This window comes from Balaenoptera borealis (genome assembly GCF_965194805.1).
Source record: "Balaenoptera borealis genome assembly, chromosome: 1".
In the NCBI taxonomy this organism is placed as follows: Eukaryota; Metazoa; Chordata; class Mammalia; order Artiodactyla; family Balaenopteridae; genus Balaenoptera; species Balaenoptera borealis.
The window spans coordinates 103222908-103238857 of record NC_138860.1 but is presented as its reverse complement, the minus strand read 5'-3'; the positions used below and the strand labels follow the sequence as shown (position 1 = coordinate 103238857).

General features: G+C 33.6%; 2 long non-coding RNA genes across 2 annotated transcripts in view; one reads left to right on the top strand and one right to left on the bottom strand.

The window, feature by feature from the left end:
- Positions 1-15950, bottom strand: part of LOC309626351 — a 43435-nt gene that overhangs the window by 7265 nt on the left and 20220 nt on the right. The window contains exon 3 of the long non-coding RNA XR_014243128.1: positions 14230-14408. This is a non-coding gene — a long non-coding RNA (uncharacterized lncRNA). The remainder of the gene's footprint in view (positions 1-14229; positions 14409-15950) is intronic.
- LOC309626374 lies at positions 4182-15669 on the top strand. Its single transcript, XR_014243147.1, has 5 exons — positions 4182-4465; positions 8344-8418; positions 8590-8770; positions 12193-12372; positions 14606-15669. It is a non-coding gene; the product is annotated as an uncharacterized lncRNA (long non-coding RNA).

Sequence of the window (15950 nt, the reverse complement as noted above, 5' to 3'; positions counted from 1 at the left end):
AGGCTCAGAGATAAAATGATTTGTTTAGTGTCACAAGGTTAAGGAATGTCAGAAGTGGTCCTCAGACACAGTACTTTTATTATCTTTTAAAATTCTTTCTGGACACAGATTTTTGTATTATCTAACTTAGAATCATTTCTGGACATTTTTGGTTGTTTTATTAGAATTTAATGTATGTCTAAGAATTTTTCATAAGTTACTGTTGTCTTAATACTGCAAATTGAGAAGCATTTTGAATAAAACATTTGATAACAAAAAATGAATTAGCCTCAAAAGGGCACAGAGAAGATGGTCATTGGTTTAAAATAATAGGGTATTTATAAAATGCTTAGTGGGGTTATGTTGATAACTTTATTATGATTATTAGTTTAGTGTCTGTTTCCAGATGCAATTTTATTTTCTGGTGATGGAATTATAACAAAGAAAGATTGCTTTGAAGGTAAAGTTAAAATACCTGAGTATTTGGTTCAGAGTTCATAAAAACTCTGCATGAAAGGACATTTTAAAAACGTAAAATAGTTCCAGAATTGCAAAATCTAAAAGTAAGCAAAAGAGAGTCTCCCAAGAGTGCTTATACATTAATTCCATGCCCCACAAACCTTTTCAAAAGATGTGAAAGAAGGGTGTGGAGAAGCCCTGCAAAACACAGGTGGCAACACTAAGGAAGTGAGGAGGGCTGTGGAGCTTGCTATTTGCCTTGGGAACAGCTCTTCTTATTTGAACTGATTGAGCTAATCAAAAAGCAAAACTCAGTAGGACTTTTCTCTCATTTTTTATCTCAAGGAAAAAACATTTTAAGAGCAGCTTTTTCCCACCTTTGCATATGATCAGACAAGAAGAGAGCTAAGGGCATTGCGGAGCTTAAGCAAAGTAAATAAGTGGTTCTAATACTTTTCAGAATATTTGTCTATGTCATTAGATGTTTTGTGTCCATCCAAAGATGGCTTCTTTCCTATCTCAAAGAAGGAACTACCAGCACTTTCCCAAGGTCTACCTTGGATGCCACTTAACATGTTTTAAAAACTTTTTATTGTGAAGTAATTTTAGACTTACAGATAAGATACAAAAATAGAACAAAGAATTCATCCAGGTAAAATGTCAAATGTAAACAATTTACCTCATTTGCCTTACCATTCTCTGTCTTGTCTCTCTCTGTATGCATGAGTGCCTGTATATAAATGTGTATGTATGTGTGTATGTATGTTATGTGTGTGGTGTGTGTGTGTAATGTTTTCATATGAACCAATTGAGAGGAAATTGCCATTTAACCCATTATTCTTGTATGCTTCAATATTTCCTAAAAGACTAGGACACTATTGTCTGTAATCACAGTACAATCATTAAAATCTGAAAATCAACACTGATATAATACTATCAGCACACACTCCATTCACATTTTACCAATTATCCCAATAACATATTTCATAGCAAAAAAAAAAAAAAAAACGGTTTTTCTCCATATTCAGGATCTAGTCCAGGATTACATACTGCATATAGTTGAGATGTCTCCTGAGTTCTTTCAATAGTTCCTCAGCCTTCTCTTGTCTTTCATGACTTCTAAGATTTGAAGAGTATAAGCCAGTTCTTTTGTAGAGTGTTCCTGATTTTGGGTTACCTGATATTTTCTCATGATTAAATTCAATTTTTGCATTTTGGTTGGGATATTAAAGAGGTGATTCTGTGTTTTTCTTTACATCATAACAACATGATTCTTGATTCCTTGCATTACTGGTGATGTTACCTTCGATCACTTGGCTAAGGTAGTGTTTTGCCGGAATTCTCCATTGTAAAATTACTATTTTTCTCTTTATAATGAGTAAATATTTTGCCACTTGTATACCTATTTAAATATCTTTGTCCTCAGCAAAATTTTACCGAGTCATTTTAGTATTCATTAGTGATTCATTCTTGCCTAAATAAATTATCATTATAATAATTTACCAATTGTGATTTTTCTAATTCTTATACATTTATTAGCTGTCATTCTTACATAAGGAAGAACTTTCCCTTTCCCTTCATTTATATATATGTATGTATGTATTTATATATGTGCGTATGTAATGTATCTATGTACTGATATCATCATGGGTTAGAAATTAGGGGCAAAATTCAGAGTAAAAATCTGAGGACTGTCTACTAGACTGGACAGTATATAAAAACATCTCGGGTGGACTGCTTGCTCTTTTAGATTTAGTACAGCTTAAAAACATATATAATTATTTAACTTTATGTCAAACATTAGCTTTAGAAATATAATATTTCAGATTGTATTTATACTCACAAGGTAAAATGGATAAAGAGGTTTATCTCTCTCGACCAACAAATTTTTTAAAAAATTACTTTCATTTGAACTAGCCAGATTAGTGATGTCCAATAGAAATACAATATGAACTACATATGTAATTCCAAATGTTTTAGTAGTCACATTAAAACTATATAAAGAAAAAATTTTAATTAATTTAAATAATACATTTGTTTACCTAATATATTGAAATATCATTTCAATATCTAATCAATATAAAACTTATTAATAAGATACTTTACATGTTTTTCCTATTAAGTCTTCAGAATCCTATAGTTACTTTACACTTACAGCACATCTCAACTCATACCAGCCGCATTTCACTTTTAAGTGCTCAGATAGCCACATGTGGCTTGTGGCTACTGGATTGGAAAGCACAGACCTAGATAATTGAAATCAAAAGATTTTTAAAATCTAGAATATATAGATACTTGTTTCAGTTATCCACCTTACTTTGCATGTGCAGGAAGTGTTATTTAAAAATAGAAAAAGTAGAAAGCATAGTAAAGCTATAATCATAATACTATAAAAATTCCACTAAAGAATTTATCCTCATAACACTGTAAGAATGAGATTAATAGAAATATCTATAATTGATTAAATTGAATTGAATGATTAAACTAAACCTTTTTTAAAAATACATATTTTATTACTATTTCTGTGTATATTAGTTTGTCCAAAACAAAACTATGTTTTAAATCAGTTTCTTAGTGGACTTCTATGACTATAGTCTTGCAACTATGAAATACCAGTTTTCAACATACCTATACTATTTCCCAAGTCCTTGAGTAAAAAGTGCATACATATACATATATACAGACACACAGACACATACATATATGCATAAGAAAATCTGTACCTATTGAACCCTCTTGCCAAAATATATCCCTTGTCATTACTTTAGTATTAAATGATTTATAAATAAAACTATCATTAATTTTAAAATGGTCCCACTTAACATTTAACTTAGACTAAGAACAGTGATGTTGAAAGAGCATGTGGGAACCGATGTAGCCAACTTATTTAGTAACAGGCAGCATCCTAACTATACTAGCTCATTTATCCATGTAACTCATTTAATTTTCACAGAATCTTATGATTAGCCATTATCATAACTTATAGTCATTTTACATATGAGGAAAGTAATGTACAAAGAAGTTAAGTAACTCCCCCAAATTTGCCCAGCTAGTGATTGTTATATCTGAAAGTCAAACAAAGGCTGTCTAAAATTAGTCCAAAGAAGCCCTGACCACCTCAGGTAGGATGAAGCAAAGAATGAGGTTGAATAAATTTACCTTGCACAGAGACTGTATCTGGTTACAAATGGAAGGAGAGGAGTTGGACTTCATGCAGAGATGCAAACAACCCTGATAAAATAATTTAACCAGTCCATACATTTAACAAATATGTATTTCTCTTTGCTAGGCACTGGAGTACAGTGATGCATAAAACATATGAGTTTACAGTTGAGGAGAAATAGGGAAAGAGAGCAAATACAGTCTGCCCTCCATATCCCTGTGCTCTGCATCCTTGAATTCAACCAACTACAAATCAAACATATTTGAAAAAAAAAATTCCAGAAAGTTCCAAAAAGCAAAACTTGAATTTGCCACGAGCTGGCCACCGTTTACATGGTATTTACATTGTATTTACAACTATTTATACAGAATTTACATTGTATTAGGTATTATAAGTAATGTAGAGATAATACAAAGTATACAGATAATGTGCATAGGTTATATGCAAATACTATGCAATTTTATGTAAGGGACTTGAGCATCCTTGTATTTTGGTATCCTCAGAGGATTGGTTCCAGGGCCAGGACACTGTGAGATGACTGTAATTATAATGCAATATAGAAAGTGCTCTCCTAGGAATAAACACAAAATGATATGAGAATATAAAAAAGTATACTTAACACGGCCTTAGGCATTAGGGAAGGCTGAAAGAAAAGCTGTTGAGTCCTGAAGAACTGCTAAAAGTTGAATTAATGATTGGCAAATATATTTAAAGAAACCTACAATATTACTTTCTTCAGGGTAACATCTCCACGTGGATCGGCTAGATGCATCTCAACCTCAAGATATGATTAAAGACAACTATGATGAAATCGAACCTCAGAATCTCATGTGGAAGGGCAAATGAAGAAGTATTAACTGCTGAGTCAGTATCTACTCTGTAGCAGGTGCTGGATATGCTCTATATATATGACTTCTACATTCCTTTCTTATGTATGTGCAATGAAGTTTCAAAAGGGTAGTTAACTTGCCCAAGATTAATGCGGCAGAGCTCTGACATCAAATGGTCTGATTCTTCTTTTTCAATTGAATACTGCCTCCTTCCTTTCTATAAAATAAGGTAAACTCCCACTTGAGAGAAAATGATTTGCTTACTACTTTGAGGTATTCACAGAACGATAAGAGGCTTATAAAATATTCAAACAAGTAACATTTTTGAAATAGTCACTAAGGAGTTTCATCATATATATTAATTATATATGTAATAATATTTTACTTTTGAAGAACAATGAATTTTTGTGGTATACAAAGCTCTTTCATTTCCCTTTTCTCATTAGTTAGCATAAGTAATTACAGACAAGGTAATGTTATTCCCAATTTGGAGATAAGAATGCAGACATCTAAATATATCACAAATTTAAAACATTCAGATATATACTCAGCATATCCATTGATACCTTTTTTCAGATTCAGATTGTCCAGATTCAGATTTTTCAAGATATTCTGTTCTTGTTTAACTGTCTCATGATTTTTATTTACATATTATTTTTGAAAATTATTTATAATTAGAAGTAAAATTAAGCTTAACAAAATGTTTGGAATGTAGCAGTAGGCAACTCAAGGATTTGTATCAATAGCCAGCATAATTTTTTATTAATAATTTAAAATGATTGTATTTTTATAAAGGCTAACTTGAAAAATATTAAATCTTGAATATGTTTTTATTTAAGCAAGTCTTTACTAGAAACCATAGAGACTTACATTATGGAAGGTGTGCCAAACATTCTGTGAATCTTCTATTGTGGATGATCACATTATTTTATAGATTTTATAGATGAAACTTTCCAGGGATTTTTTGCAGAACTGATGTATTTTTCTGATGGATTCTCTTGTTTTTTTTCTGGGCTATATTACTTAACTAGACCAATAAATAAACTAGAACAGTTCAAATAACTCTTCTGTTAAAACTGAATTTATATGAAATCAAATATCAACTTGATAATATAAGATCAAAGTAAATAGTTTTCAATATTTTTAATATCCTTAAAATATAATTGATATAAATTCTAAAACATGCAATTTCTTTGGTTTTTAGTATCATTTTCAACATTGACTTATGTTACACTTAGAATTTTCAAACAAAAAAATAAATTTCTAATGAGATTTCATAAGGTGATAATACAATTTAAACTGAAAATGATTGAAATTATTAGTCAGACACTGGTATTTTGGCAGGATGCTTAACATGTTTTATTAGTTAACTAGCATTATCTCTCAACTGTTAGTATTGTGATGATCACCTCTAATAGGTAAATAGGTCATAAATCATTTGTGAATTTAGCAAAAAAATTTGCATGCCAAATACTCCATTTATCAATGAATTTCTTTACGTAGAAAAGTCAGAAAAATTCTCCTTAGAGCCTTAGGAATTGCACTTGCACTCAAAGCTTAGCAGAAAAAACAAAAAGAATTTGCCTAATTTTACTTCTTTACCGTAGTTTAGGGTAATATATTGGAGACTAACAAAACTTCCATGTTAAGAGTCTTTCAAAATAAATTGTTTCAGTTATCTATTCCTGTGTAACACGCCACTCCAAAATTTTGAGACTAAATGCTGATTAATCATTTCTGACCATTCTGTGTGTTGTCTGGGCTCATCTGGGTAGTTTTACTGCTCCATGTGATATAGCTGAGGTAACTCATGTGGCTGCGTTTAGCTGGAGTTTGTCTGGGCTGGAAGGTCCAGAATGGTTTCTCATCCTTTAAGGCTTATCTCCATGTGATCTCTAATGATTCAGCAGTCTAGTCTGTACTACCTTACAGCTAAGTGACTAAATTCCTAGTGGGAGCATTCCAAAAGGACAAACTCCAATACACATATGCCTATCAATCCTCTGCTTGCATCATACTTGCAAATGTCCCATTGACCAAAAGAAGACACAGAACCAAGCCTAGGTTCAATGTGGGAGGGGACTACACAAGGTCTGGAACACTGGGAGTCAAGGCTCACTTAACATTTTGCCATGATCTCTCTGATCCCTGATGATCCATTCCTCTCACATGCAAAAGAAAATCATGCTCTCTCCAAGACCCAAAAGTCTTATCCTATTATGTCATCAGATCTAACTTTGAAGTTCAAGAGCCCACATCTAAATAATGTTCAGGGTGATCCCTTAGGTACAGTTACTTGGGCTCATTTGTTGGGTGCAGAGACTTATAAACTGGAAAGGTAAATTACCAGTCTACCCTCTATGTAAGTTCATAAAATGGTGAGATAGAAAGAAGATAATCATGCTAGACACTCCTACTCAGAAAGGATGGAGGAAGTAGAGACACATAGAAATTCTGGAATCCACTCATGTACATGCCACCAGTTGTCCTGCTCCAGAGGCAGGGGATGTTTCTTGATTATACCCACTTCTCCTATTTGCAAGTGGCTCCCTCTGGCCCTTGGCTCAATTCTATGCCCCCCTTTGTAGTAACAAGTTGCTTTTGCTTGTAGCTCAGTATGTTTCTTAGGCTGTTTCCTGCTGTAGAAAGTCGATGGCCCAAATAGTTTTGAACTGTCTCTGTGCCTTTTAGTCTAAGCTGATAGTGCTTTCACTACTAAAATTCCATTTAAAATCATGTGGACTGTTTACATATTATAGTTCATTCCATTAAACAAAAGTCACAGGGACATATATTTTCAAGACAGATCTCGTTCTACTTTGAAATATGGGTTAATGTGCTTTGAGACAACATCCTTAAAATTCTTAGGAGCCTTTGGTCTGGCTGAGAGTCTGAGAAGAAACAACTTGAATCTTTCTTAGGTCTTAACTAAGGGTCTTACATTCATAGCCTTGATTTGATCTTTATTTTGAAGCCACATTTTACTGTTATTACCCTGAATTTCATTTTCACCTCTTAATTTGATAATCTATTGTCCACTGGAGAAGCTGGGAATGAAAACCAATTTTATATTCTAACTCAGCTAATCTTCTGTTAGAAATCATTTCATTAAGCTCCGCTTGAAACCAAACAGTTCCTTCTTTCATTCATCTCTTTCCTATAAAACCATATCTTAGGCAACTATAAGAAGCCAATTGGCACTTTCAACATCCTGTTTGAAAATCTACTTAGCCAGAATCACAAAGTCATTAGGTACATGTTTTATCTTACAAGTTATCAAGGTCATTATTCCCGTTAATTTTCTATCAATACATAAATTAGGTTGTCAAGTTTCCAATAGCAATTTTATCACTGCTCTTCTAACCAGGTATTTGCTGCTTAGTCCCAAAGCCAATATTTTATGTTTGTATGATGCCAGCACCCCACTTCTATATAGTAGCAATTTCTGTTTCAGATATATATTGCTGTGGTAAAAACGCTCCAAAAAACTTACTGACTTATAAGAGCAAGTCCTTATTATTTCTTATGATTCTGTGGGTTGATTGAGATCAGTTGATTGGTTGCTCTGCTCCACGTGGCAAAATGGGTATTACTCGTGTGGCTTTATTAAAGTGAGAGCTTAGCTGGGGCTAAAACAGCGAAATGGTTTCATCCTCCAGATTAGTCTAGTCTTTACTTCTTTTGAGGTAAAATTTACTTACTGGAGTTTTGGAACGAAAATGTATGTGTGTGTGTGTATATATATATATATATATATATATATATATATATATATATATATATGAAGTTCTTTGAAAAAATTGTGAAACTATTTACAAATACAGGTTTCTTACATGCCTTAAGACTCTTTATAAATAAAATTCCATAGGTCAGCGCTTCTCAAACTTTTTCTTTTTGGTATCCATATGGTAGCGGAGGATGTTCAAGTCACCAGAAGACCTGTGGCATCTAGTCTCCAAGACGGCCTTTGATGATCCCTGACTCATGGTATTCACACCCTTGTTTAGTTCCCACTCACATTGTCCCAAGGTGGGTCTGTGTAAGCAGTAGAAAACATCAGAAGCGATAGAATATCACTTCTGAGATCACATTATAAAAGCCTCTGACTTCCTTCTTGGGCACCTCCCCCTCACGCCGGCATCTCTCTCATCACTACAGGGCTACGTGGTGGATGACTGAAGCCTCTTGTCAACATCTGTGTAAGTGAACTTAGAAGCAGATCCTTAAGCCCTAAATAACTACAGCCCTGGTCAACAGCTTGACTACAGCCAATGAGAGACTTGAGACAGAATTACCCAGCTAAGCTACATCCAGAAACTTTACCCTCAGAAACTGTCAGGTAATAAATGTCGGTTTAAGCTCCAAGTTTTGGGCAATTCACTTTGTCAATAGTTAACTAGTATATAGACACAAAATACCTTTCCTTATATTTTATGAAAAAATTTCATACGAGCTCTGAATTTTCTTTTATAATATATCCAGGTCTTTTTCCTTATTTATTGTTTTTTTAAATAGAAATCCATTTTTAATTTATTTATTTTATTTACTTTTTTATTTTTGGCTGCATTAGGTCTTCATTGCTGCACGTGGGCTTTCTCTAGTTGCTGTGAGCAGGGGCTACTTTTCGTTGATGTGCATGGGATTCTCATTGTGGTGGCTCCTCTCTGTTGTGGAGCATGGGCTCTAGGCGCGCGGGATTTAGTAGCTGTGGCACACAGGCTTCAGTAGTTGTGGCTCGTGGGCTTAGTTGCTCCGCAGCATGTGAGATCTTCCCGGACCAGGGCTGGAACACGTGTGCCCTGCATTGGCAGGCAGATTCTTAACCACTGCACCACCAGGGAATCCCTATATCCCATTTTAATATAAACTAAATCGTATAGATTACTCTCCATAAGATAAACTGATGCTTTTAGGGAGATTTGCCCTCTTTATTTTTTCTTGGGATCCCTGGTCAAAACATCTAATTTCTAACATCTTTTATTAAAAACTTCTAATATAAAGTGTGAGATGCTTAGGATTATGCTTAATGAGAAATGTCTCACCTATATGGAAAAAAAAAAAAACTGTAATTTTTCTTCCGAAAAGCCAAAAAGAAGACACAAAAACGTGGAAAGATAGATTTCCTCAAATTGAATCATAAATCCAATGCAATTCTAAAAAGAAATCTTAAAAAGGAGGTGGCAAAATATATCTCAGAGAGGGCTAGCTCTAAAATCAGAGCAGAATACTGACTCTAAAACTTCCAAAAGCAAGTACGTAGCCCTGTGCCTCAGTATAGTTACCACTACTGAGTAAAGAAGACAATCAAAATAAATAACGTCATCGTTTTTATTGTGATGAATCTATTCTAAGAAAACACTTTCACACTTACTCAGAGATATATGTATAAAAATACTCATTACACTGTTCATAATAACAAAAAATTCAAAACAATTTAAATTTCTATTATTAGGGCAGTCGTTAAAGAAATTAAAAGATCACTCACACTATGATATACTATGTGACTATTACAAAGAATGGGTTTTCTTTTATGTATAGTGATGTGAAAATTGTCCATCTTACATTAAGTGGGAAAAAAAAAAGCCTGGTGCATATCACTGTGTACATTATAATCTCATTTGTTAAAATAGGAATAATAAAAATAATATTTTAAAAAGATCCCTCGCTCTCTTTCTCTCTGTGTGTAATGAAAATGAGAGAGGCGGATCTGTTTTTGTGTGAATAGGGACACGATGTGGAAGATTTCATATACAATAGCTAAAGATGTTTACTTTAGGGTAGTGTGTTAAAGAGGTAGACGGAGCCAGACCTTCGCTTTCTGCTTTTTATCAGTCAGGCGGTTTTCAGTCACAAGTAACAGAAAAGTAAACAAAAATTTGCTTAAGGAACAAAAAAATTTATTATCCCATTTAACAGAAAAGCTAGAAAGAAGCTAGGCTTCTGGATTGATTGATTAGTCGTTCAGTTATGTTATTGCAGAACTGTGTTCTTTCCTTTCCCTTTGTCATCTTTTGTCTATATCACTGCTCATCAGGACGGTGGGATAACTGCCAATAGCAGAAAGGGCCCTACACTTTTTCAAGAATGATAGAGATTCTCTTCCACTGAAGAACGAGGATTCCAACAATCCTCTTTTTGTGTTTCAAGGCCAAAATTTGGTCACATAATTATTCTTAAGCCAATCACTGACAACACCGATGCTATGATTCAACCAAGCAGGCTCACCCCTTGAGATCAAGTCAGTTACCTAAACCACATTGGTGCCATTCAACAAAATGGCTGCTACAGTATTGCGTAATATTGTTAATATTTTTTATACAATAAGATGTATTACTTTCAACACTAAAATAATTTTTTTAAAAGAATATTATAAATCTTGAAGATAAATGTTGTGTATGTTTGATAATCATCCAATAGTCTGCTAAAATTTTATTTAAATCTAGAAAATAGTTTTAAAATTTCTTAGATTATTATAAAAGGAAGTAAAATGAGGTAGGCAGAGATACTTATGACAACTTATGATGAAAAGGAAGATCACTTATCATTTGTATTTTATAAGATGGTATTACTTTGATAGTTTATCTCTAACTTAAAAATTAGTGGAAGGGCACCAATATACTATCAACCATAAAAGCATAAGGAAGGGACATTTTTAATACTAGAAAACAAAGATATGTAAGGTAACAAATTTCTTCTCACCTTATGTAAACCTATCTTAAAGTTTGGAGAGGAGTGAAAAGAAACCTTGTTTTAAGGAGAATAAAAAATAAAATTGCTTAAATATTAAATGTTTGAATGCTAATTTGAAAAAAACCCACTCCCAATGTACTTAAGAAATACTATCAATTAGAACTTTTAATATCTAAGAGGTAATTCCTAATAACTTTTATATCTTTCACGGTGGCTAAGGAGATAATAAAATTCAGGAGTTGAGAGGGCCAAGATAGTCACAAATTAACCAAATAGAAAAAAAAAAATGCTAGGTAGTTATTTTGAAAATTCATTTGCTGCTTTCTATAGTAAAATGGTTTTAATGAATTACCTACCTGTTTCCTACAGTAGACCACAGCTCTACTGCAACTAATCTAGAGTATGGCTAACTAAAACTGGATTTCTTAGCTCTTTGGAGACTATAGAATACCAGTTAATAATATTATTATGTGAAATGCAAATGAAATAAAACATTTTTAAGTGATGAAATCTCCTTTCCTAATATAACAAACTACAACATATATAACAAAAATCAAATGGATTTAATCAGGTTTATCTGCCCAGAGTTGCCTCTTATATCTAAAAAAACAAGATTACTAATTTTTCCATGATGAAAATTTGTTTGATTTGATAAGAAATGCAAAAACCTCGATACTTTCAAGTTCTCATTTCTAGTTCCGGTTTTGCCTGAGTATAGTTTAAAGAGAGAGCAAACTTTAAGAAAGACTGTATAAATACAATTCCAAATCATGCCTTAAAGTCTAGTGCTTGGTGTGTGTGGCAGGCACAACCATCTCTCTGCAGGGATCTCAATGCATAGAAGTCCAATCAGAACCCCATAAGTACTTGGTAAGAATAGACTAAATTGTTCTTATGTTTGGCACCCAGTTTTTTTTTTTTACTGATACTTTGTTAATAGCATTTCACAAATGCATTACTTCCAAATAAGAAAATATCTTCAGCGGGGAGTTCTCTCTTTGTAAGGGAACTCCTGAAATGTAAGACCACATTCACATTATTCTAACTGCTTCCTTGCTTTCTTCTTCACAGAGCTCTTCTTTCAGGAAGTCCACTTGAGCCTACACCCTCCATCCTGACCTGGTTTACATGCTCCTACTCTGTGCTTCATAAAATCCTGAGAATATAATTCCATCACTGGACCACTGGATAGATCCAGAATAATATTTTTCTCTGTGAACCTGTGAAGTGACTGCTACTGACTTTGGAATGGTAGGATTTTTTAAAAATGGGGATATCAAAAATAGATGTTAAAGCAGAGACTTTTAAAACTAAAACATTTTCCTACAAAGTACATGGACACTATGTAGTTGGAGAGTTTGGGAAGTGAAAACTACTACATTTCACAGACTTGCCCACGAGGGTCTAACATATGATTTGGACAGTGGAAGACAGGGGAAAGCCATCTTCTTGCTGGCATAGCAAGCAAAGTCATGGAGACTGGAGTGAATAAAGGCAGTTGAGGAGCCCCACACTCAGCTTCCCAGCCATGAGTCACCAGTATTATGTGGATGAGAGGTAGTTTGACCGCAGGAGAAGCCTATATTCCCCTGGATTACAACTTTGGTGATGTGCCCTTAAATTCAGGAATCCAGTAGTTGACCCTGACCTCCATTCCTAGCTTGTTCAACAATTGTCTAAGCTACAGATTCCCTGAATTAAATTTCCTTTCTGCTTGATACACTTTGAAAAGATTTAACTTCCTGCACTGAACCAGAACTGTTACATACTCTTTGTTATATTCTTCACTTACATGGTTTTTCCCTCACTAGATACCAAACACTTTTTATGAATAGGAATAGAACTTGTGTTTGGTCATTCTTTCATTCATTCCTTCATTCAGTTATCATACTTACTCTTTGTATTTTTATGTCCGGCAATTACATAATAGTTGACACAGAGGTGCATAATAGATATTCACTTAATTAATGAATTGGTAAATGTGTCATGTCAGGTAATGTGTAAGGTATCAGAGATACAGAGATGAGACAATCTTAGCAATAATAAAATGATAAATTACATTTATTAAGCGCTTATTATGTTTCAGGCTCTGGGTATAGCATTTTACATGCATAGATTTGATTTTCATTTTTTGTGTTTTTGGTTTTATGTTTGTTTTCTAATCCTCATAACACTCCCAAGAGCTAGGTACTAATAATCAATTCCCATCTCACGCATGAAACAATTGAAGATGGAGGAGGCTCAATAACTTGCCTAAGGTTACGCAGTACTGAGATAGGCTGAATTTGAAACTAGGCGATCTGATTCAATAATTCATACTGTTAATCGGTACTCTAGGATCTCTACTATAGTTGATAAACAGATCCATAAAGAGATTTACAATACTGCTTGATAAATTCCACAATACATCAGCAGGATCAGAGAAGGCTTCTGTCTGAAGGAAGAGAGACTTAAGTACTGAAGTACAAAGGATTAACAGAAGTTAGGAATAAGTAGAAGTGATAAGGATGCAGTTTTAGGTGGAAAGAAATACACATACTACAAAAGGAACAAAACAGAAAACAGAGAAAACATTTCTGAGCAGCAGGGGGATTATTTAGTGAGGAGGAATAAAAAATGGATACAGAGAAGCAAAGAAGGACCCACCATAAAGAGTCAGGTGTACATTTCTAGGGAATTTAAGATTTTTTGTGAGGGCCACATGGTGTTATTGAAGCATTTAAAAACCTTTGGGATTTCTATTATAAAGAGATCACTTTGGAGCAGTGTGGACAATTTAGAAGTTATTGAGTCAGGTGAGATTGGAATTGGAAATTGCAGTAACTCAGGTAGAAGTAATTTTTATCTTTGGGCTCTCAGAATTGAACACAAGGACTGACACCTAATATGAGAACAATTCATATTCACCAAGTTGAATTAAGCCTGAGTAACCTAAGGGTCAGACAGGTTTAATTACTTGTCAAAACTTACACAGGTATCTGGTGGTAGAACTCGGACAAGTATCTAAACCAGTGCTTTCTTTTACCTTAAATACAACCAGGGAAAAATTGATTGCATATATGTCATTTGAAATAGGAGAAATTTTGCTATATGTGTTTAGAAATGTACCTGAAAATATACACAGGTGTACAGTTATGGTTACGTCTCATTTCTTGTCTTCCCTTGTTGCGTGCTTATTTTCTAAGTCCATGGCCTCAAATGTTCAAGTTCATACTTTCCCAATGATTTCTGAAGTCACTTTCCATGCTAGATACTCCTCCTATTCCCAAGTTTCTGTCTTCTAATGCCTAAGGGAAAAAAGTAGTGAAATAGAAAAATAAATCTAGGCTGGGGGAAAAATTACTACCACCACCATTAGTCATTAAGACATGCCATTAGAAATCTAATGTAAAATATACAAATATATAATTTTCCTCTTAGAAAGACTAAGAGGCATCCATTGTTATTATGCTGTGGTATGTTTTCTTTTCTTTTCTTTTTGCAGTAATTTTTTCACCCTGAAATACAGTGGTCTCTCATGAAGTACAAAGATTGACATTTCTGTGGACTTTATATGTCCAAGGACACTTCAAAGGCTAAGTAAATTCTATTTCTTATGCCATGATCACTAAATTGTAAATGCTAGCAGCTTTAGGTTTTGACAACTTTGGGCCCTTAATTTTGAATTAAGATTCTACCACCATGGTGAAATAACAGATGCTACACATTAGTAGTGGGCTAAAAAATCTATGGTATGGGATTTACCAAAACAGATTTTATGAGGATTTGGCTGGTTCTGGAGGTAGAATTTGCTTAACTATACTATAGCATGTGAAGTTGTTTGAAATTAAATGTCCAATAAATTTTAATACAATTGCCTTGTTTTCACAGGCAAATCTAGGGCAATGTATTTGGAAAGAAAATTTTATAGTTTACCTAAAAATATCCAAGCGTATTATGTAACCCTTTTGGTCTTCAAGAGGTCAAAGGGTTATCTTTGCTTAGATACTTATAATCATTTTATACTTTCTCTTCTATTGACTGGTTTGAAAAAGACAAAAGAAAATTAAATTGAAAAGGAATCAAAGCACTTGTTATAACTGAGCATCAGAGACACAAGCCTAGGGTACACCTGCATAACAGTTAATGTTCTTTTGTAGTTAACATCTGAGTTTTTCTATTTATAGAAAGATATCACAAGTCTAAACACAGAGGAAAATGGCTCACAGATCCAATAAGATTTGGATTGGATTGCACAACTTCTAGCAATATCAGGGGATTTTCATCCAATATATTTGCCAACAAATCAATAATATGAGTAAATCCTTCTGCATTGTGGGCAATCAAATGCTCACTGACAGGTACTACTACCTAAATTAATATAATCCCAGAAGTGATCTGTCTGTGTCAAACATAATACCACTGAGGCTTAAAATTCACATGTGATAAGTTGGAGGATATTTCTTTTTTTTTTTTTTTGAAGATATTTCTTAATAATGGTTTAAACAAAAGGAAATTAGGTGAAAATTCTGAATAAAATGTTCCCACATTTAGTGGGCTCAGTTTTAATTGCTCTTGATGGTATGTTTTCTGCTGTCCATATTTCCTTACACAGTACACTCAAATAAAGTAGGAAGTATTTTTAAAATATATTACTTGTCTCACTAAAACTTATGACTTTATCTTGCACCTGTTTGTTATAAAGATTGTGTTGAGTATCAGGGCTCATTGAAATGGCTCTTACCACTCACACTTTCAGACTCAGATTAAAAGTCACCACTTCTCTGAAACCTATGAAGACTCCCCCAGGAAAATGTGACTTTCTTTTTTGTTTCTTGTAGCACTTGTCA